This window comes from Cololabis saira, chromosome 6 (assembly GCF_033807715.1).
Source record: "Cololabis saira isolate AMF1-May2022 chromosome 6, fColSai1.1, whole genome shotgun sequence".
Lineage (NCBI taxonomy): Eukaryota > Metazoa > Chordata > Actinopteri > Beloniformes > Belonidae > Cololabis > Cololabis saira.
The window spans coordinates 31480220-31501723 of NC_084592.1; the positions used below are offsets into that span (position 1 = coordinate 31480220).

General features: G+C 40.0%; 1 protein-coding gene across 3 annotated transcripts in view; it reads right to left on the reverse strand.

Moving 5' to 3' along the window:
* The window catches only part of adarb1b (adenosine deaminase RNA specific B1b), a 237903-nt gene that overhangs the window by 165448 nt on the left and 50951 nt on the right, over nt 1–21504 (reverse strand). The window contains exon 1 of one of the 3 annotated variants that reach the window (XM_061723953.1): nt 5128–5287. The exons of 1 other annotated variant lie outside the window; for it this stretch is intronic. The gene's annotated coding sequence lies outside the window, so the exon portion shown is untranslated. Of the gene's footprint in view, nt 1–4110; nt 4130–5127; nt 5288–21504 lie in introns of those variants that run through there. One more of the 3 variants, XM_061723954.1, reaches the window with a different exon arrangement.

Genomic DNA, 21504 nt, shown 5'->3' on the forward strand with positions numbered 1-21504 from the left:
TTCATACTAAGCTACTCACAAGTAAAGACAGACAGGAAGGTATGAAGGTTGTGACAAACAGAGCTTACACAACACAATGCCATGGTAGCTGGTGTTTACTTAAATCAATAAGTAATTGAGACATAAGAAAACAGGATGCTTGGTGTGTTCCAGGAAAAGTGCACAGGACAAAAGGATGAATAGCACCAGGGAAGTCACGAGAGGACGCTGCCATTAAGAAATACATCCTTTTCAAACAGCTCCAAACACTTTGAAACCAGAAATAAGTCAAACGATGTGCAATCACTTTGAGGAAGTCCCCTTTGTAATTCAAGCACTGTTATCAGGAGAACGGTTTATCTCCCCAAAGACAGACAGCTTCTTTTCCTTTTTACTATACCGTTCAAGACACATTGGAGAGTCACTCTCACGCTAAGGGAAGTCAGATTCATTCAACATCAGACCCATCGTGCCGTAAAACTAGACTCTGACGTGTTTTTGCAGCTCTAACAATGTTCTTCTGTGAAAAGCAAATACGTTCAGCAAGGCGTTCAGGGAGCTTGTAGTCAGAGCCATGTCACTTTATCCACCAAGTGAATTCAAATATTTTTCTTGCAAACAACTGCTAACCAGGCTTGCAGGTGATCCTCTCATCGAAGGGACAACGTTAACCAAATGTAGGTCTTGGATGGTGTTTGTTTGGTTTGCAAACACCAGAATCCATGACTGTCAAAAGAAGTGACCATGTGACCTAATTATTTTCCATGTTTTTTGATTTACCTACAATGTTATTGTGATGAATTGTAATCTTAGATGAGACTATGGGCTAAAAAAGGTAATAAATAAATGGATTATTGAGTGTTCCTGCACACAAACTACTTACCTTTCAGGATGCTGAGAACACGTGCTAATGGAGGGGTTATTTTTCGGACAACGGTTCTCTGTGACATCACAGAGGAAGGAATCTCCTTCTGTGGTCATATACTCTGCCACAACTACGGCAGAGACACCAGAAATAAGATGCTTAAAGAAAAATAAATAAAAATCAGTAAAAAATATCTCCTCTAAACAAATTTATATAGACATTGGCAGAGTGGAGTTACACCATCATGACCTGTGTGTGCATCGCGTACACGTTCAGTGTCTTTTTGAGAACGTGCACGTCGACGCGTCAAATGAATGCAGGATACGTGTGGCGACCATGATGCGTACACGTACTGAACGGCAAGTATATCTGGGGCATTACACTACATGTTTAAGTAACATGTTCTGCATTTTAAATAGATTTATAGTCAACTGACAGTGAGCCCTCTTGGTTTCCTTCATGTGTATATTGTCATCAGCACACATGAGGTTGCAAATCCTGAGGAAAAGCGTTTTATACCGCTTAATCCCCAAGGTGCATCTATCAGGATTCACACAACAATGCCCATAGGCCAGGAACATATGATCAGAGGCTGCCTTTTCCACATGGGGCTGTGTAAAGGTGATGGTCACTCTCTCTACTGCCTTTGGGTTTGGAACAAAGAAGTATGAATGGAGGCCGACAGTTTACCAGCACAGGTAGCGGCAGGCTCTCTTCATCCCCTGAGCATAGGTTAACTCGTACAGAGCAACTGCGGCATCTCAGATCTGTGTGAACCTCGCTCATATATACCCACACACACCCTCAGGCAGTGGTGAGTTTGCCACAGAACCCTCTCTGAATGATCTAAGCTTTTTTCTCCTCTTTAAACTTGTCACCTCAGCAAGATGAGCAGCAGTTTTGTGAAATGTATAGTATGCCGGAGTGTAGTCAGCCCTCCAACGACGCTTTCACTGGTGTTTGCTAAGGCTGCCTCAACAGTGTTTCGTTTTAGCTGACTATAGCAACGACATTTTCCTAAAACCTCAACGACTCACTTTACCTCAGCAAATGAGCAATTTTGTTTCGCCCACTCAGTCAGCAAATCGCTGCTCCTGCACGGTCGTTCTGCCGAATAAACCCAATCTAACGCACACAAGCCACAGGGGACCGAGCACCTTCAGTTTGTATAATAGAAACTTTTTGTTCCTTTTTTTATCCTTTCGGCTTTTTCCACTTTATCGCGGTCACCGCATCAGATCTTTGTTTTCCACATAATAGTTCTCATAGGTCTTTACATCGGATTCCTTGCTCACACAACCCTCACCCTTTCATCCAGGCATGCAACACAAACTATAATGAACTACTGTATAATGCATTTATTTAGAGGGGATGTATTTCTTTAAGAAAAACAAAGACAAAACATTTTATCCACTTATCTTTTAAATTCTGATGTTTAACGCAACTCTCAAATAAAAAAACTCTAACGTGACACATCTGTGCCACAAGACCACAGAAACATGCCATTCAGTGAGCAGTTCAGGTTTACAGATGGCTGTGACATCACAGACCCAGGTCAAAGTAGAACTACACAGCCTCCTCACATTTATCTCCTGTTCCATTCCCGATCCTGTTTGCATTGGAGGTGGAAAGTACAATGCTGTAACATCAATATCAAAATAGGCACACCATGGAGAGCTTGATAGCTCCCCAGCCTCCGTACATAGAGCCGGCACCGCATGTACAGAGGCTAAAGACCTCGCACAGGCGGTTCACGTTCAGTTACCAGCCTGTGGCCCTTTGCTGCATGTTTTCCCCTTCGCTCTCTGTCCCCATTTACAGTTCGCTCACACAGCAGCCTCGTGCTAACACGTGAGGCGTGGTGCACCTGATGTGCCTTCGTCATACCAAGAACCACCAATTAATTGCTATCCTTTGACGTCATCACATTACAGGCAGCTGATTGGTCGGGGGCGGGGCCGTCATCACCCTCCTCGCCACTGATTGGTCGGGGGGCGGGGCCGGCAGATGTTTGAATCAGGAAGCGGGAGTCAGCGCGAGAGCGACTGGCGGCTTGCGGCGATTTTATTATAAAGCACAAACGTCTGTTTGGTGATCCAACTCTGAGGTGCAGATGTTCATAAACCTGGGGGCTGACGAGAGAATTAAAAAAGCGATGTAGACGGGCTGTTTTTTTCTCAGCCGCTCGCGGCTCCAGCTGATTTCTCATCAGCGCCGACACAAACAAAGGTGTTGCGTACGTCACAGCAGCTTCACCCCAACCTGCCCACTTCTCACCTGGCTGTGGAAAAACAAACGGGTACAAAACGGGTGGAGCCGCGACGAGCCGTGTCGAACCGATTAGGTACTAGTGCAAAAGAGCCATTAGTCCCCTGGTGGAATGAACTCTCAAGCTACCTTACACTTGACGATATTTATTACAAGAGTAAAGGCAGATCCTCAGACTTTTTAAAAATAGGTCAATCTCATATAGAATTTGACTTTAAGAATCTCGTAGGTCAATGTAAGGCATAGTGACAATGATAAGATCTGAGTGCAATGGTTTGTGTTGTTGTCTTGTTTGTTTTAAGTGGGGTTTTCCCACCGTTTATGTCGGTTTTGTTAGGTTTTTGGTTTTGTTTTGAGGGTATGTTTGGATATCATTTTGGTTCTTTAACGGACCAGCCCCAACTTAGGATAGGAAAACAATGACATGAAGTGTTTCCTACTTTTTTTTGATAAGTCCCCTTCATCATGAAGTATGGTAAGAAGACTATTTAACTATCTAATTATTATTTCAGAGTCATTGATATGGTAGTACTGGTATTTTCAATTAGTAGAATTTTTGGTTAGAATATTTGGCATGATTATAGCACTATGAAATATGTCTTGCGGTGCGTCCGAAATGCCATACTAAACAGTATATACTAAAAAGTATACTTATGTTTGGCACACTTTTGAGTAAATATCAGTAGTATGCATTAATTCGGACGTACTACTCAGAGCCACACAGCACTTCCTGCCGTTGGGAGGAAGTGACGTGTCACATCAGCAGTAGCAGCGCACCGCTCCGCTATTTCCCGTTTATCCTGGCAACAAGATGACATTATATACGAATATTATAATATTAAATAATATTATTATACTTATGACATATACGCATCACTTAGCAACCAAACACCGCTGCATTGCATTGTGGGAAGTTTCTGCTTAGCTAGTGTCCATCAATCCATACTAATAAATTTCTCCAGAATGAGTATGGATAGTGCATACTATTGAGTACGTACTAATGTTTCGGACGAGCGCACACGTGTCACAACAGCAGTAGCAGCTCCGCTCCGCTCTTTCCCGTTTATCCTGGCCAAAACAAGATGACATTATATATTATTATTATTATTATACGAATAATATTAATATTATATAATAATATTATTATACTCATGACATATACGTATCACTTAGCAACCAAACACCACTGCATTGCATTGTGGGAAGTTTCTGCTCAGCTAGTGTCCATCAATCCACACTAATACAATTCTCCAGAATGAGTATGGATAGCACATACTATTGAGTACGTACTAATGTTTCTGACGCACTAAAAAATCTCATATACTGTTTTTGCATACTCATTAGGGTGGAAGTATGCAAATTCGGAGGCAGCCACTGACTTAATTTTTTATTGGAAGTTGAGATGTGGGGGTTTTGTGTTCTATGTACAGTTTCCCCCTCGTTGTGATCGAAAATTTAAAAATACAATAAAAAAAAATAAATAAATAAAGACAGCCACCTTCACCCTGCACTGCACTGCACTGCACGCACACAACAAGGCTGCATGTGTGCTTGCCTCGTCGCCGTTGAGCAGAACACCGTGCAGGCAACCCCATTCTCAGCGCAGCCACTGCGGCAGCTCCAGCTCCAGTGTTAGTGCCGCGGTTAAAGCGTGATTCATGGTCCCGCGTTAAACTGACGCAGAGCCTACGGTGCGCGACGCCGCGTACCCTACGCCGTAAGCTCTGCGTCGGTGTACCTAATGAGCACGATGCGTCTCCTCCCGGACCGTGCAGCCGCTGACAGATAACACCAGCCCCGCATCCTCCGACACACACGAGGGGGGGGTCAACCACCATCCTCCCATACATCAATACCAGCGCGTGTTTGGGTGATTTTGCCCCCGTTGTTCTTGACGGCTGCGCTGCTCCGGAGGATTACGAGCCCAATATTATATAAACACGACCGGAACCCGACACACACGAACCAGTTCATGCACCGCAGCCCGCAGGGATCACGCAGAGGAAGGTACTTACGCAGCTGGGGCTCAGGCGCGGGGGGCTCGGGGTTGCGGGACGCGGCGAAGCCTGGGATGGTCAGACGCGTGTGTGCTGCGGGAGAACAGAGAGCAGCCGCGCATCGGTCCGTGCACTGCGGTGTTACCAGCCTGCCTCGGCCGCTTCTTCTGCTGCCAGACCAGCGCTCCCGGGGAACCGCTGCCGCGGTACCGCCACCGTGTGGCGCGGAGACGCAACAGCCGGCTGGCTGACACTCCGACTCCAGTGTTGAGCATGGAAATTCATATGGGGCTAGAACAGTCTCATTGATTGATGATTTATTGATTTATTTCTAATTCAGAAAATATTCTTGAGAATGATTTCATTTTCTTCTCATCAAGCACCTTCTGCACCCTTATTTAGCAAATTTAAATTATTATCAATTTTTTCTATTAATAAGTTTCAAACATGCCTGTTTATGTTTAAGTTCATTCATTTCAAACAAGACATTCCAGGCACTTTTCATATTTTTTTTCTGTTATCATCAGATATTCATTCTTATTCAGTTAGAGGAGGGAAGAACTTTCATTTACCTCTTTGTCATACCTCCAGTCACCAATCCTTTATCAAATTCCATGGCCCTCAACTCTGGAACTGTTTAGATAGATCTCTTAAGTTAGTGTCATCCTTAAAAATGTTTAGGACCAACTTAATGGGGTATCTTTTATATAGACAAAATTAACAGGCTATTCGTACTAAAATGAAATTGCCATTTCATAGATATTTTTGTTTGGGTGTTTATTGTATTTTTCTTTGTTTCTTTTACCTTTTCTTTTTTCCTTTTCTATTCTTTTTCTATTGATTGATTTGTTTTGGTGATTTTGTATTGAGGGGGAGGATTTTTTTATAAGCCCTTCAGGCTTCTTTTCCTCTCCTGCACAAATTATTTGCCCTTGTATGATTAAAAAAACTTTTCTGTTGTCATTGTGCAAATAAACAAATAAATAAATAATAAAATAAAAATAAAATGATTGATTGAAATCTTTATTTCGAGCATATTAAATAAAAAAGAAAAACATCCATCCATCCATCCATCCATTATCCATACCCGCTTTATCCTTTGCAGGGTCACGGGGGTCTGCTGGAGCCTATCCCAGCTATTTTCAGGCGAGAGGCAGAGGTTACACCCTGGACAGGTCACCAGTCCATCGCAGGGCCACATATACAGACAAACAACCAGACACACTCACACTCACACCTACGGGCAATTTAGAATCACCAATTAACCTAATATGCATGTTTTTGGACTGTGGGAGGAAACCGGAGTACCGGGAGGAAACCCACGCAAGCACGGGGAGAACATGCAAACTCCACACCCTGCTGGGCCTGGGAGTCGAACCGGGGACCTTCTTGCTGTGAGGCAACAGTGCTAACCACCAAGCCACCGTGCTGAAAAATAAGAAAAACAATTACACAAAACATCAGAATAGAATACAAATAAACAGTCATTAAACAAATCAAAGGGAAATAAACCCTCATGCTCGAAAAAGAGTAGCAGGAAGTAAAAAACTACCCCTTGTTTCTTTTCCAATTTTGCTTGAATATAAAAATAAAAATAAATATAACAGCAAGCTTTACTTTCTCAAAAAATATACCTGTTATTACATTATAAAAATATTATTGCAATATCATACCTGAGCATACTAAATATTATACCTGTGAGCATTATAAATATAAATATACCTGAGCATTATAAATATTATACCTGAGCATTATAAAAAGATGATATAATTAAATGATATGCCAGAGCAATTATAAATATATATACATATATACACATCTATCATAAACAATATAATCATTATTATATATACCATTTTATATACGTACATTATGCTGAATCCCCACACAATTACTACCTCATGTCTCCTCTTCTCTGTATTTGGCAAAAATCTTTTCTTTGTATTTGCTTTTGAACCTGTAGTTGGTTGGACATTGTTTCAGCTCTTTACTCAGACTGTTCCATAGCCTCACTCCATTGTTTGAAATGCAAACTTTTTTGCTCATTATTCACAAATGCACACGCCGATCCATAAATGCACAGGACAAAATTCAAAAAAATGCACAGACCGATTCACAAATGCACAGGACAAGATTCACAAATGCACAGACCGATTCACACGTGCGTAGAACAAGATACACAAATGTATTTTTGATGCACACACAAATATAACCTGATTTACAAACGTTTTTTTGTCTGTGAGCTGCGCTGGATTTGTGTGTGACTTTTGAGACTCCCCTGACATGACTCAATCCCCAAATGCGTTTTTTTTTAAACACGGAAGGATCTGAATCGGTCTTTGCATTTGTGGATTTTGTCCTGTGCATTTGTGAATTTTGTCCTGTGCACTGGTTGGTCGGCGTGTGCATTTGTGAATTATGAGACTGTTCTAGCCGCATAGTAAATTCAGTCTGACTGGGATTAATTGTCTAGAGTCTAGACTAGAGCAGTGGTCTTCAAACCTGGTCCTCAGGACCCCCGTCCTGCATGTTTTAGATGTTTCCTTGCATCATCACACCTGATTCAAATTAATGGTTGTCACCAGCTTGTCATCAAGGTCTGTACAGCTCTGTTGTTGACACAGCTCCTTGTATCATGGTGTGCTGAAGCTGGGACACACCTAAAACATGCAGGACAGGGAGTCCCGAGGACCAGGGTTGAACACCCCTGGTCTAGAGTTTCTGTTGTAAACCAGATGTTGTCAGCCACTGAACCAAATCAGTTTTTTGTAGTCAGAAATTCAGGTTTGTGTATACATGCATTACTGGCTGGCACAAGCAATAAACATGCCAGTCCAACTTCTGGATTGAGTCTGACACAGAAATAAGAAATGTTTCAGAATCAGAATCAGGTTTATTTGGCCAAGTCAGGTCAAACAAGACAGGGAATTTGACTCGGTTATTTTTGCTCACTGTACAGTAAATAATGACAGCTCCTATTAACATATATAAAAATTAAAAAAAAAGTGAAAGGTGCAGCAGTATGAGGTAGACATGGTTATTGAAAGGTGCATTGTTACAGCATATTATTGTGTTATTATTATTATTATTATTATTATTATTATTATTATTATCATTATTATTATCATTATTATTATAATTATTATTGCACAGTGATTAATTACTCTTAGACTCTCTGAGTGATGAGAGTTCATCAGAGCAACAGCTTGGGGGAAGAAACTGTCTCTGTGTCTGGAGGTTTTGGCGTACAGTGCTCTGTAGCGCCGTCCAGAGGGCAGGAGGTCAAACAGACAGTGTCCTGGGTGTGAGGAGTCTGCAGAGATGCTACCTGCCCGTTTCCTGGTACAAATCCTGGATAGATGGGAGGTTAGTCCCAATTATCCTCTCCGCAGACCTAATTGTCCGTTGCAGTCTGTGCCTGTCTAGTTTGGTGGCCGATCTGAACCAGACAGTTATGGAGGTGCAGAGAACAGACTGTCTGAGTTTTGAGCATGTAAATTCAGTTTAACTGGCATTAATTGTCTAGGGTTTCTGTTGTAAACCAAATGTTGTCACCCACTGAAACAAATCAGTTTTTGTACAGTACAGTTCTGGTTTCCATAGCAAGATTTTATGTCCGTACTGTAAAGGTGGTGAATTTTTTGTACCATTTCAGGTCGATTTATATGAAGTAATACATTTCTCTATTTTACTTTATTTTTGCATATAATTTGTTTTATTCTTTTTAACGTGTGTGTGTTTGTCTTTGATTCTGCCTTTAAACTCTTTTTACTTTTTAATGGATTTTTTTAATAATGTTTTATGTAAAGCACTTTGAATTGTCTTGTACATGAAATGTGCTGTACAAATAAACTTGCCTTAAATGCTTTACATTTTGTGTGTATTATAAGGTTTATAGACTTTTAATTGGTGGCCTGCTTAGCCAATAGCTAGCAATTTTCACTTCCTCATCAGTCACCATCACACTGCAAAACTACCGGTAAGCTAACAGATGAGAAACCTGCATAGGGTTGCCAACCGTCCCTTGAAAAACGGAATCGTCCCGTATTTATAAACCAAAGTACGCGTCCCGTATTGAGCTGAAAAGGGACGCACTTTGTCCCGTATTACTGTGAGTCAAAAAATAGTCATAAAATGCCAATGGAGAATGGCATTGAGCTGTTGAGTTCATAAGTTATTTTTTTCTGTTTTACTCCAACTGTAGCCTACAGTCATGGCCTTTGAGGCACAAATATGTTTACAAGTTTTCTACAGACTTTCTGTTTGCACTTTTGTTATTGCACTAAAAATGTGCACTATTACAGAATGGATGTTCTGCTTTTTTTCTATTGTTTTATATTAATTTATACAATTTTAAGTTAAGCAGGACAGGTTTCTGTTTATTAAGAAAGATACTTATTTTATTCAGTTCATTTTGTTATTTTGTATTAAAGTGAATTGCTGGATAATAATTTGTTTTCCATTTGTTCATGGCATTCAAAAATATGCATCTAATTCAATTCAGGTTTGAGTCAAATAGTTAAGAAATCGTTTCACTCACAAAAAAAGGGTCTAAAAAAATTCACCACGCCAGGAAGGGTGAAGGCAATCGGGTCAGCCGGCCCTGCCGATGAGGTGTCCCTTATTTATTTTTCTGGGAGTTGGCAACCCTAAACCAACCAACCTTCAATCATCTGACTTCCAGGTTGAGGCTCAAGTGGAACTAAGACCCCGTCCACACGTAGCCGGGTATTTTTAAAAACAAATATTTCCCCCCTCCGTTTATAAAAAAATTTGCATCCACACATAACCGAAGATCTGCGTTTTCGACCATTCATAAGCATTCTAACCTGTAGATCATCTGCGGCTCCCAGGCAGCTGCACCCCCGCGGCTCCGCGGGCACCGTAGGGTGCGCGTCGCCTACGGTTGTAGGCTCTGTGTCGGTGTAACGCAGTAAGCGGTGGTCAAGACCAGAGACCATTTATTTAATAGCTTGGAGAACAGATGCTGGATCATCTGTAGTTCTGTAGTAAACAAAAGTCGCACGTCAGAGCAGATTTGTTGTTGTTTTGGAGCATAATGTGACGTTCGAAAACGCAAAACTCCGGTTGTGTGTGTCTACACGCATCTACATAAACGGAGTTTTAAAAAATCTTAACTTTGCCCGGAGTTTTTTTAAACCTTCGTTTATTTGCGTTTTCGTGTGGATGACAGGTCAAAACGTAGGAAAATATCTCCGGTTTAGCAGATATCCGCAGATATCCGGCTACGTGTGGACGGGGTCTAAAAGTCATTACAGGTCCTCGACTGGCCGCTAGAACCTGGCTGCAAAAGCGAGCCAATCTTCATTGACTCCCATTTTAAAATGTCCAACTTTAGAGTTTTCAGAACTTTTTCAGAAATAAACATATTTATACCCTGGTTCAAAAAATGGTTTTGGTCTCCACTGTTTGATTTCCCATTTGAGAGGGTGAATTTATTTTGTACCACGCCAGAATTTATGTAAAGCATTAAATGTATTACTAATATGATTTATTGACAGTTGGCTTAACCAATAGCTAGCTACTATCACTTCCTCCTCCATAATCGTCATGATATCAAGCTTAGTAAAGCAACCAGTTGTTTGTATTATATTATATATTATATTATTATATATTATTGTATTAGCCCCTCATTAGCTAAATAGATCAGTCATTTTTGATTTAGCCGTTGAGTAAACACGTTAAACAGTATATCCTGCTGTAAACATCTGACAGCACCTCTGCATATATTTTGACAAGGATCCGCTAAAGAAGCTGGTAGCCAAAGCTAACTTTGATTGACATATGGTGGCCGTGTTCCTGTCAGCTTCCCCAGCAACATGGCTGCACAGCATTGAAAGAAAAAGATGCTTCAAAACCACTCATTAGAACCAATAGGTCATGAGAATTAATGCTTCGTCTATTGTTTTTTTACAAGCTATGGAAATAATCCAGCATCAAATAAACACACCACTCATTTCTGAATCATCCACTGATGTAACATTTGAAGGGATATATTCCACTATAAACATGAGAACTGCAGCTGTGGATCGGCTGAAGGAAGCAAAGTTAGCAGGTGTTGGATGAACAACGCGTTTTGGTGTTGTAAAAATAGATTTTTATCTCCACTTTTTAACCCCCGTGCTACTAGTCAGTCCTGGGCATCGCTTGCTAATGTAAAAGCGACCTTTTATTGACATAAATTGGACATGTTCCAGCTGGCTTGCTTGTTCAACTCATTTGCAACATGGCAACACATAGTATGAGCTGAAAGAGGCTTCAAAACCACTCTTCAAAGAACCTACGGGTGATGTCACAGAGGGTCTGTCCAATTCGGTTAACATACAAAGTGCCAACATTGTAACTTCCAGATTGAGGATAACACAGAAGTAGGAAAATTGGAGTTCATCTATTAATCACAAGGGGCTGCCTCCAAAAGCAACCCAATCTCAACTGACCCCTACCCCTATGTTAAAATCCACAATTCTGCAGCAGAAATAAACATGGTTCAAAAACAGCCAGGTTCAAAAAAACTGTTTTGGTCTCCATAGCTACAGTTTATATCCATGACAATTATATGGTGGGGGAGATTTTTCAAAAGTAATTTATTTATTTTGTACCACATCAGGTAAATCTATTAAAAGTGAAAAGTAATTTATAATTTGGGTTGTGGATTTTTGATTGACAGCTGGCACAGCCAATGGCCAGCTGTCATCCCTTTTACTACTCAGCCTATAGCTCTGTATTGTCTTCTAAGCATGGTTTATGGGCTGTGAATAAACACCTAACAAAGCATAGTAATTCATATTTTAAGGAGAACATATTTTTTATCAATAAATACATTAATAAAGCATTTTTTAATATGAATTGAATTTTGCTGTGCTACTAAAAGACTGCTTTGACTGGCCGTGGACAGCCTGAAGGGTTTCAAGGACAAATCTGAGCTAAGAACAGGCAGCTTGTGCTACCAGAGCGTCAGCTAAATGCATTTCTGATTTTACCAGTAAAACATTTGAAACTGTAGGTCCTGTTGCAAATGTTCACAGATAGCTCAAATGATATGAATCAGCTAAAGGAGTCATGAGCAACAGTAGATTATTTTAGGATCATTCCAAGCAGACCCCCCCCTGCCAACAGCGGTGTATCAGGCCACGATGCCGGTAGGCTTGGCTGACCTCTACTGCTCTGACCATGTAGTTTGATCACGTAGCAGAGGACCAAGTGACCGTGGGAGCTCTGGTCATCCTGTTTTTTAGCTCTGGCAGCATCTGAAATGTGTGCCACGTAGCACTCATTTCAGATGTCATGACTCTAAACAGGAACCAGCCTGTTTAGATTATGGATGGATGGTTCCAGCTGGCTTTGCAGGCCTGTTTATTCTGCCCATTTGCAACATGGCACCTTGCGGCATGAGGAAAAATAGGCTTCAAAAGCACTCTTCAGGAAAACCTATGGATGACATCACAGGGAATTTTTTAGTTGCTTTTACACAGTCTTTGGTTCACATTAGTGATCAATGGTGTGTTCAATTTGTTCTCAGGAGTCAAGGTCTCTGTTCCTAATTGGAAGTTTTAGCTGAAACACTTTATTGTTAAAATAAAAAAATAAAGGTCAAAAGTCCAACTCAGAAAAATTGCAATACCCTCACTTCAGAATCCAACATGGCGTCCATGATTTCGTTTTTCATAACATGTCGGAATTTCATTCATATTAAGCCACACATGCATACGGCACTGTTATTTTTTAGTAAGTCCGTTGAAACACTTTAGTGTTTTTCAGGTTATGCAAAAAAAATATATACAGCACAAGGTCTTGTTATTATGAAAAATAAACAGCAATGATAACTTCAACTGTTGGCTTCTGTGTCAAACATGACAGCAAGTTCCAAACAACCCAAAAAACAATGTTACTGTAGGAAAAAAAATGCACAAAGGTAAAGCACTCTCATAAAAATGCTGCACCGTACCCGCGTGAGCCAGATGTAAGAGAGCTATGCGGCAGGCGCTGCCTGATGACATCACTCAGTTACGAAGGTCTGCCAATCATATGGCTGTTACACCGTGTGTTTTTATACTCTTTGTATGTGCGAAGAGTGTTGCTATCAACTGGTATTGCTAACAATAGCTAGCAACTGTACCACCCAGAAGCAACTGGCTCACCCAAAAATGTTATGCATTTCTTTTATTTTTGTCTTACTAATATGTTCGACTAAGTTTGTTAAATTTGCCTTCAGGCTATGCGTTGTGACTTCTGGATGCATTACAGGGCGAGCAGGCATTTTGGACTTGGTTTGGAAGATTCTGAATTGACTGTTTGGGCAACTCAAACTGAAAGTGGATGGGGGACATCAGTTCCCGTCCTGTCACACCTGGCTTCGGTCAAGGTAATGTAACCCCTCTGCACTAGACCAGACACTCCATAAGTGAGGGATGACAGACAGTCACAATGGGACATGGTTCAGGGAGATTTATTTCTACCAGTCCAAAGTGGCAATTTCCTTGGGGCGGTCCCAACTTGCCTGTGGTAAAAACAAAAATACCATTACACAAATAGGCAGTACATTAACCCAAATGCCATTACACAAACAAGCACGTTAAAAAATAAAGATGAAAAACCATGGTTACGATGAAAAATCAGCTTTACCTTCAAAGCAGGCAAAAACGGCTCCTCAGAGTGTCACAGCAGCAGCAGGGCAAAAAGTTGAAGCGAGGGTTTCACCTTCTTTTAAACCCTCAGCCTTCTCCAGGGGCCTCATGTACAAAGAGTGCGTGGATTTCAACATGAATCCATGCGTGGAATTCTTGCGTACGCAAAAAAAAAAAATCAGATGTTCAAAAATGTGTGTACGCCAAAATCCACAAACGTTTCTTTGAACATCACAATCAACATGGACTTGAGTGAAGCACAACACTCCGCCCTGTCTCCTCCCTCAAGTAGATTAATTTCAATATGATAATGAGGATAAATATCCATTAATAACTGCTCATCCTAAGAAGGAACTTGGAAAAACAAGTAAAGCAAATGAAAAAGACATCGTCTGTGAGCTGGAGACACTCCTGTCAGAAGTTGAGGCCTGGAAAAAATAATTTATTTGGGGGTATTTCTTACGGTGGCCGACAAGGGCCAAACGCACTGCAACGCCCTAATGCGTCTCAGTTAAGGAAAACGGCTTCAAGTACAGAAACGATTCAAATTCACAAACTCAAAACGAGGTACAATAAGAGGAACGTGGTGCAAATGAAAAAACGTGCTGCAAAAAACAAAGACAAATGCAGCATCATCAAACGCGCTGCAAATAGAGAAACGATGCAAAGCACAAAACGATATAAAACCATCTTCAAAAGAAAAACGCTTCATAACCGGTTACCAAACCTGCAGGGGGCGCTCTCAGCGTAACAGCTCAATGGACAGACACACGGCATGTAGAGAGAGACGTCTCGTATTGTACAGCGTTGTACAGTGATATAAACACATTATATCACATTACCGTTCCCGCTGTATATTTAAACCATGGATGTAAACACTGTGCAAAAACTTTCACCCCTGATCTCACTGATTGCCATACCGTTTTGTTTGTTTTTGTTAAAATAAACATTCATTATTTTCTTATCCCCTTGTCTCCTGCATACCTCCATCTTTGTTTGCCATTTTATTTTTTTGTTGTGTTCGAAATAAAGATATCAATCAATCAAATAGTTACAAGGAAAGAAAGGATATAAAATGTGGCACATGTTTGCATGGACATTGCCCTCTTTTGAATGAAATGAGCATGTGTTTTAATGAGATATAAATATAAGAAACAAACAATGAACAAACTGGGAAAAATTAATGTATGCAACTATGTTGTTTACAATACCTTCAGAAAACACGGTAGCTTTACAATAATCCAGTTCACACAGAAGAGTCTGGATATCTATGGACTGAACAACGTTCGAAAGATATTTGTTCCTACAATGCAGAAAGACCTGAACCAGGAGAAACACACTAACTTAACGACTCTCAGAGTGATGCTCCAGTAGGCCACATATAGTCTGATATCTGTCACATGCCATGACTGCAAGAACGGACGGATTTCTGCAAGCTAAAGAGTGCATCACTTGAGTCTGTATGAGACCAAATTAGGACATGATATGAACTGGAGAGAGCAAATACAATCTATTCATGCAAAAACTACACAATACATTGGTTCTTGGACGCTGTTTTCCAAGATAATTATCCTAATCAGAGAAACATTTACTATGATAATCATGTAGTAGCACAGAAAACCAATGAAAGAGCTGATCTGAGGTTTCTTGTTGCATTTAGACTTGAAAGGAAAACATTGAAATTACAGAGAATTATATTATATTATATATATTATTGTTATAATACTTGTCTCTTTTCTTTCTAAGATAACATGCTCTCTTGTAGTGTATATTCTCCCTTCTCTATCCAATTTAGCATTACCTATAGCATCACCAGAGCTATGCTCTCAAACAAGCCAACTGATGCCCTTTTGTATTTAATTTAGGACACTGACTGGAGTAATAATCACAGGGAACTCCACCTAGGCAGATGGGTGTTTTGCATCTGAAAGATGACCCACAGTCTGTGTAGACAGGTGAGTTAGTTATGAGGATTTGTGCAGAAGCTGCAGAGGCAGGTAGTTTTGGCCTCACAGTTACCATATGAAAGATGTTAAGAGTGGAATGAAATATATTCACAAGCAGATTAAGTGGCGCAGAAAGCACCCATATATATGGAGGAGAGCCTCTGTATCCAAGCCATGACCTTTCCATGCCTGTGAGAGATTCTGTTGGAGCTCTCTCTTTTCCACAACAGACAAGTGCAGGACACCACTGCAGAGATTATGATCTCTCATTTCATCGTTTCCTTGCTAGCGAACAAGACCCCAAGATACGTAAACCCTTACACTCGGGGCAGTACCTCACCCCCAACCCCAGACAGGTACCATTTTCCTTGGCCTAAGATTAAAAGATGGTGATAGATAGATAGATAGATAGATAGATAGATAGATAGATAGATAGATAGATAGATAGATAGATAGATAGATAGATAGATAGATAGATAGATAGATAGATAGATAGATAGATAGATAGATAGATAGATAGATAGATAGATAGATAGATAGATAGATAGATAGATAGAAAAAAGAATGATCTCCTGTACCTCAGTCCTGCAGCGCAGTGAAAGCAACTTTCCACTGTTGCTGCTTCTCTGCTCTTCCAGGACGTTGTGGAGCGGGTGACAGTCCAAACTCCTTTATGGGCTGGTGGCCTAGCTTTCGTGAAATGTGGGTTCACCCTGTAGGAGTATTCAGGTTGAAAAAGAAACTCAAACTTTTTTAGTTGTTGTTGGTATTTACAGTTTTTAGTCAGTAGGTGGTGCTCTTGTGGTATCTCAGAAGTAACGCAAGACACGATGATGGCTTTGTAATATTAATTATAATTAATTAAAGCATTACATTAAATTAGATTAATTTAATTATATTAAATCAATTACTAAATGCATGATAACCTGAGAAGTCTCTTCTGTGAGTGTGTTAGTCTGTCACAATGAGCGTCCAACCGTGCTTGATTTCAAGAACATAAGATAGTTTTAAAACTGTATATAACTGTTACCAATAATCTGTATCACAATAAATATCCTCTAAATGCTGTTTAAATTCAATTCAATTTTATTTATATAGTGTCTATTACAACACAAGTTGTCTCTAGGCACATTCCAGAGACCCAAAACATGACCCCAGACCAATTATTATATAAACATAACATAAACAATGGCAGGTAAAAACTCCCCTAGTGTAAGAAAAACTATAAGCCAAAAAGTGGCAAGGAAAAAATGTATGTTAGCTTGACTGTTGTAGGTACAATCACGTATATGTTAGTACCTAAACTTTAAAACGAAGGTTTTTGGTTAAAAACATCATTAAAAAAAAAAAATCTAATCCTAGTCAGGTTTAGTATTAGACAAATACAACCACTGTTGAACAACGGAATACCAGGCTTTTCTCCATGTCATTGATTATTTAACAAAAATAAAGCCACAAAAAGAAAAAAACATCCTGTGGGAAGGAGGAAGTACTATTTAGTATCCTGTCGATCCAGTTAGTAACAAAGTCATAATTTTTCTATAGGACATCATCAGTCTTTGTGAGAGATGATGATGTCATTCTTCTTTGCACCATTGCTTCAGTTCATTGAGGTTTGTTATGTGGTGCACAGCTTTTTCTCATGTTCCATCAGAGTGTTTCATTGGGATTGATGACTATGAATAAGGAATCCCAACCACCAATTTTCACCAGACAGGGCGCTCGTCATTATGGCCAAATAACTCCACTTTGGTCTCATCTGTCCATAAGACATTCTTCCAACAATGTTGTGGTTTCTTGAGCTGCAGTGTTAAAACCCTTGATCTTCTTTCCTTGTTTTTTAAGGCAAAAAGTTCCCCAAATCTCAAATAAGCCATACTTCTTCAGTCCTCTTCTTTCTGTGCTGTCATGGGCTTAAACATTTCCCTTATGGTCTGCAGGGTCTGAGGAATAGCTCTTGTTTTTTTATTACACGGCCTGATCTAAGGATAAATCTGCGTAAATGTCCGCTCGTGGGAAGATTGGCAACTGTTTTGAATGTGTCTGCTTGTGAATAATCTTAGAACATTCAACTCCAGTTGTTTGAAAATGGTTTTCAATTCAGTTAAAAAATACTTTTTTTTACTATCAATCCCCAAAGAGAAGATCATTTTATAATTTCATATAATTATATATTTTTGTAGGAATTACGAAGTACGCAAGACTAATTCCGTTTGAACATGTGTGTCCTTTATTTCTTTCATCGGCTCCAAAAAAACAAAGACAAAAAGGCGCTAACCAACAAAACACCCATAACCAAATCCTAACATTCGCTGCTGTCTTAAAGGCACAGTGCTCGATTAACTACATGAACAATGTAACTTATATATATATATATACATATATATATACATATATATATATATATATATATATATATATATATATATATATATATATATATATATATATATATATATATATATATATATATATATGGTGAATTATCTCCAACAGCTCTGCTACATTTTAATTTTTAATATATATTATTGTAACATTTTTATAACCCATGCCATACACATGTCAGATTTCCAGACTAAAAAAAAAAAGAATTCCAGACTAATCATCCATCCGTTTTCTATACCGCATCATCCTTCGCAGGAGATGGGGGTCTGCTGGAGCCTAGGCAAGGCAAGGCAAGGCAAGGCAAGGCAAGGCAAGTTTATCTGTATAGCACAATTCAACACAAGGTAATTCAAAGTGCTTTACATCAACATTAAAAGCGGTAAGACACACTTAAAACATAAATAACAAATAAAATTTAAAAAAATGATAAGAAAAGATGTAAAATAATAGAAAGCACAAGTTGTTAAAGGCAGTAAGGGCAGTAGAGTACAGCAGGTACATCTATTTCTTAAAATGGCAAGAATTACGTTTCTATACGGTCAAAACGTGCAAAGACCGGGTCAAATACAGTATTACAAAAGTAATCTGTAACAATTCGAACGGTGAATTAAACCAATTTGACAATTCTATGCCACAATGCCTGTTTCTAGGTCTTATTTCACACAACTGACGAGAATTAAGTTTCTATACGGTGAACACGTACAAAGACCGGGTCAAATACAGTATTAGAAAGTAATCTGTGCCGATTTGTGCAGTGAATCAAACCAATTTGACAATTCTACGTCACAATGCCTGTATTCAGGGCTTATCCATAACTTTGCGCGGTTTTCACACAACTGACAGAATTACGTTTCTATACGGTCAAAACGTACAAAGACCAGGTCAAATACAGTATTACAAAGTAATCAGTGCCGATTCGAGTGCCTATCCCACTCATTTCAGGTGAAAGGCAGGTCGCCAGTCGATCGCAGGGCCACATATACAGACAGACAACCAGACACACTCACACTCACTCCTACAGGCCATTTAAAATCATCAATTAACCTACTACGCAGGTTTTTGAACTGTGGGAGGAAGCCGGAGTACCCGGAGGGAACCCACGCAAGCACGTGGAGAACATGCAAACTCCACACAGACTCCTGCCTGACCAGGGAGTCGAACCGGGGACCTTCTTGCTGTGAGGCAACAGTGCTAACCACCAAGCCACCGTGCTGCCCCCAGACTAATCACATGACTGTAAATGGTGGCGTGGAGAGGCATTGTTAGGCTCTTTCAACAGCCCCTAAATGTTTAGATTTTTGTGACATTTTGCTCCTTTTCAGGATATGTAAGGTTAAACTGGAGCTCCAAAGACACTTAATGTCAGAAAAATCACACATTTACACAACGTTCACATCTCTGCTAACTTGGTGGAACATTAGTGTTCACTTCAGTCACAAAGGGCAAGTATAGGACCGTGTGGTGTGTATGAATGTAGTAGAAGGAAGGAAGTATTGCCATCATTATTTAATATCTGCAAACATTTTGAGTAGCTTTTGGCCATAGTTAATTATTTTCTATTGCTGTAGTTAATACTTTTTTTCCCCTTCAGTAAAGAATGTCTTTCCTCATTAAAACATTTGCAGAATGTTTTAATCTCCGGACTGTAAGTGTAATGAGCAGTTAGAACAGGGAGATGGCGTGATGTGAATGTGCTCAGATATAAATGAGCTCTGGCCTGAGCAAGTCGAGCACATGGGTGTCCTCTCTATGAATAGCCTACATGTGCAGGTTACACAGAGCTGCGTAGCCCGTGTGCTTCTTGCTGCAGATCCAGATTTTCTCTGGGTCTGCACTGGAAAGACAAAACAAAGAATCAAAAAAACAAAAAAATGATTATTTTTGAAAACATTTGGGGAAAAAAAGCTGAAACCATGAAAAGTAGTTTCATAAACGCTCACTAGAAAGGAGAGATAATTCTTTTGGAAAAAAAAGTTTCATCATAGTGTCAACAAGAGAAAGCAACAGAGCTGAAAACTGAAACAGAGAAACACAAAAAAGAGTCTGAGTTTTTCACTTTAAGGGGTAAATCCACAAGACACACTCACACTCACATCTGCGGGCAATTTAGAATCATCAATTAACCTACTACACCTGTTTTTGGACTGTGGGAGGAAGCCGGAGTACCCGGAGGGATCCCACGCAAGCACAGGGAGAACATACAAACTCCACACAGAAAGACCCTGCCGGGCCAGGGAGTCAAACCGGGAACCTTCTTGCTGTGAGGCAACAGTGCTAACTACTAAGTCACCGTGCTGCCCGACTTAAATGATCTACCCCTAAAAGTCTCACTTCTATTTGTATTTTAGTATGAATACTCAAAATAATTATGGATAGTCATTAGGGGTGTAACGGTACACTCATTCATATCAAACCATTTCGGTAAACGGCTGTCGGTACGGTGCAGATGTGTACCGATCCAAATACAGTACAACATTTAACAGTAGATAGTTAACAGCCTTGTTTTGCGCGTAGAGCATACTTCAAATCCGAGTTCCCACACGGCCATTTTAAGTGGCGGATTGTAAATTTGTAGTCAGCAGCACCATACTCATACCACGTTTTATATTTTCTCCCACGATCCACCACCCCACGCTCGTTCTTATTGCATTAGACCGTACCCCTGGTTAGGACTACCCTTGGAGGAGAGTTATTCCCGGGGTAGCTCGACACACCACCCCACGTCGCTCAATGTTAAAGGAGCACATGACACGCTAAATCCGCCAGTGTAAAAGGGGCTACTGGGTACAAATTCTTGAACAATTAAGCCCAAATAAATGACAGAATAATGGAGCCGTTTTTTTCCTTAAATATATAGGAATACTATGAAAAAGGTATAACTATGACAGGAAGCAGACCTTCTTTGCTGCAGTGACTCGAACCACCAAAGATTGGGAGAGTTTTCCAGAATTCAGTCTTTGTTTTGAATCTCTCCAACATAGCATAATATTCTGATAATTTGTCCCAACTCTGAGGCATTTTGACCAAAACATATCATCGATTATATTGAATCAATGCTGCTGAAAATTGTTCACTTTTATAAAAAGATTTTTTGGGATAAAATGGGTATACTGAAAATTTCAGTTGAAACGGAAGTTGGTTGGTTAGCGCGATTTTATTTTACCGGCAGCTATTTTGTTTGCTTGATAGAGCAATGTCATGTCAGCGGCCAAAAACAACTTTGAATCAAGCAACAACTTTACTTAAAGGGGACCTATTATGGCATTTAATGTATATTTTAAACAGGCCTTGAATGTCTTAAAAACAATCTAAAGCTTGTTTTTTCTACATAAAACAAAAATTCAGCCTGTGGGCCATGTCTCTAGTTTTACCGCTTCTAACCTCTTTTCTGTGAGGGATTCTGAGGGGAGGGGCTATGA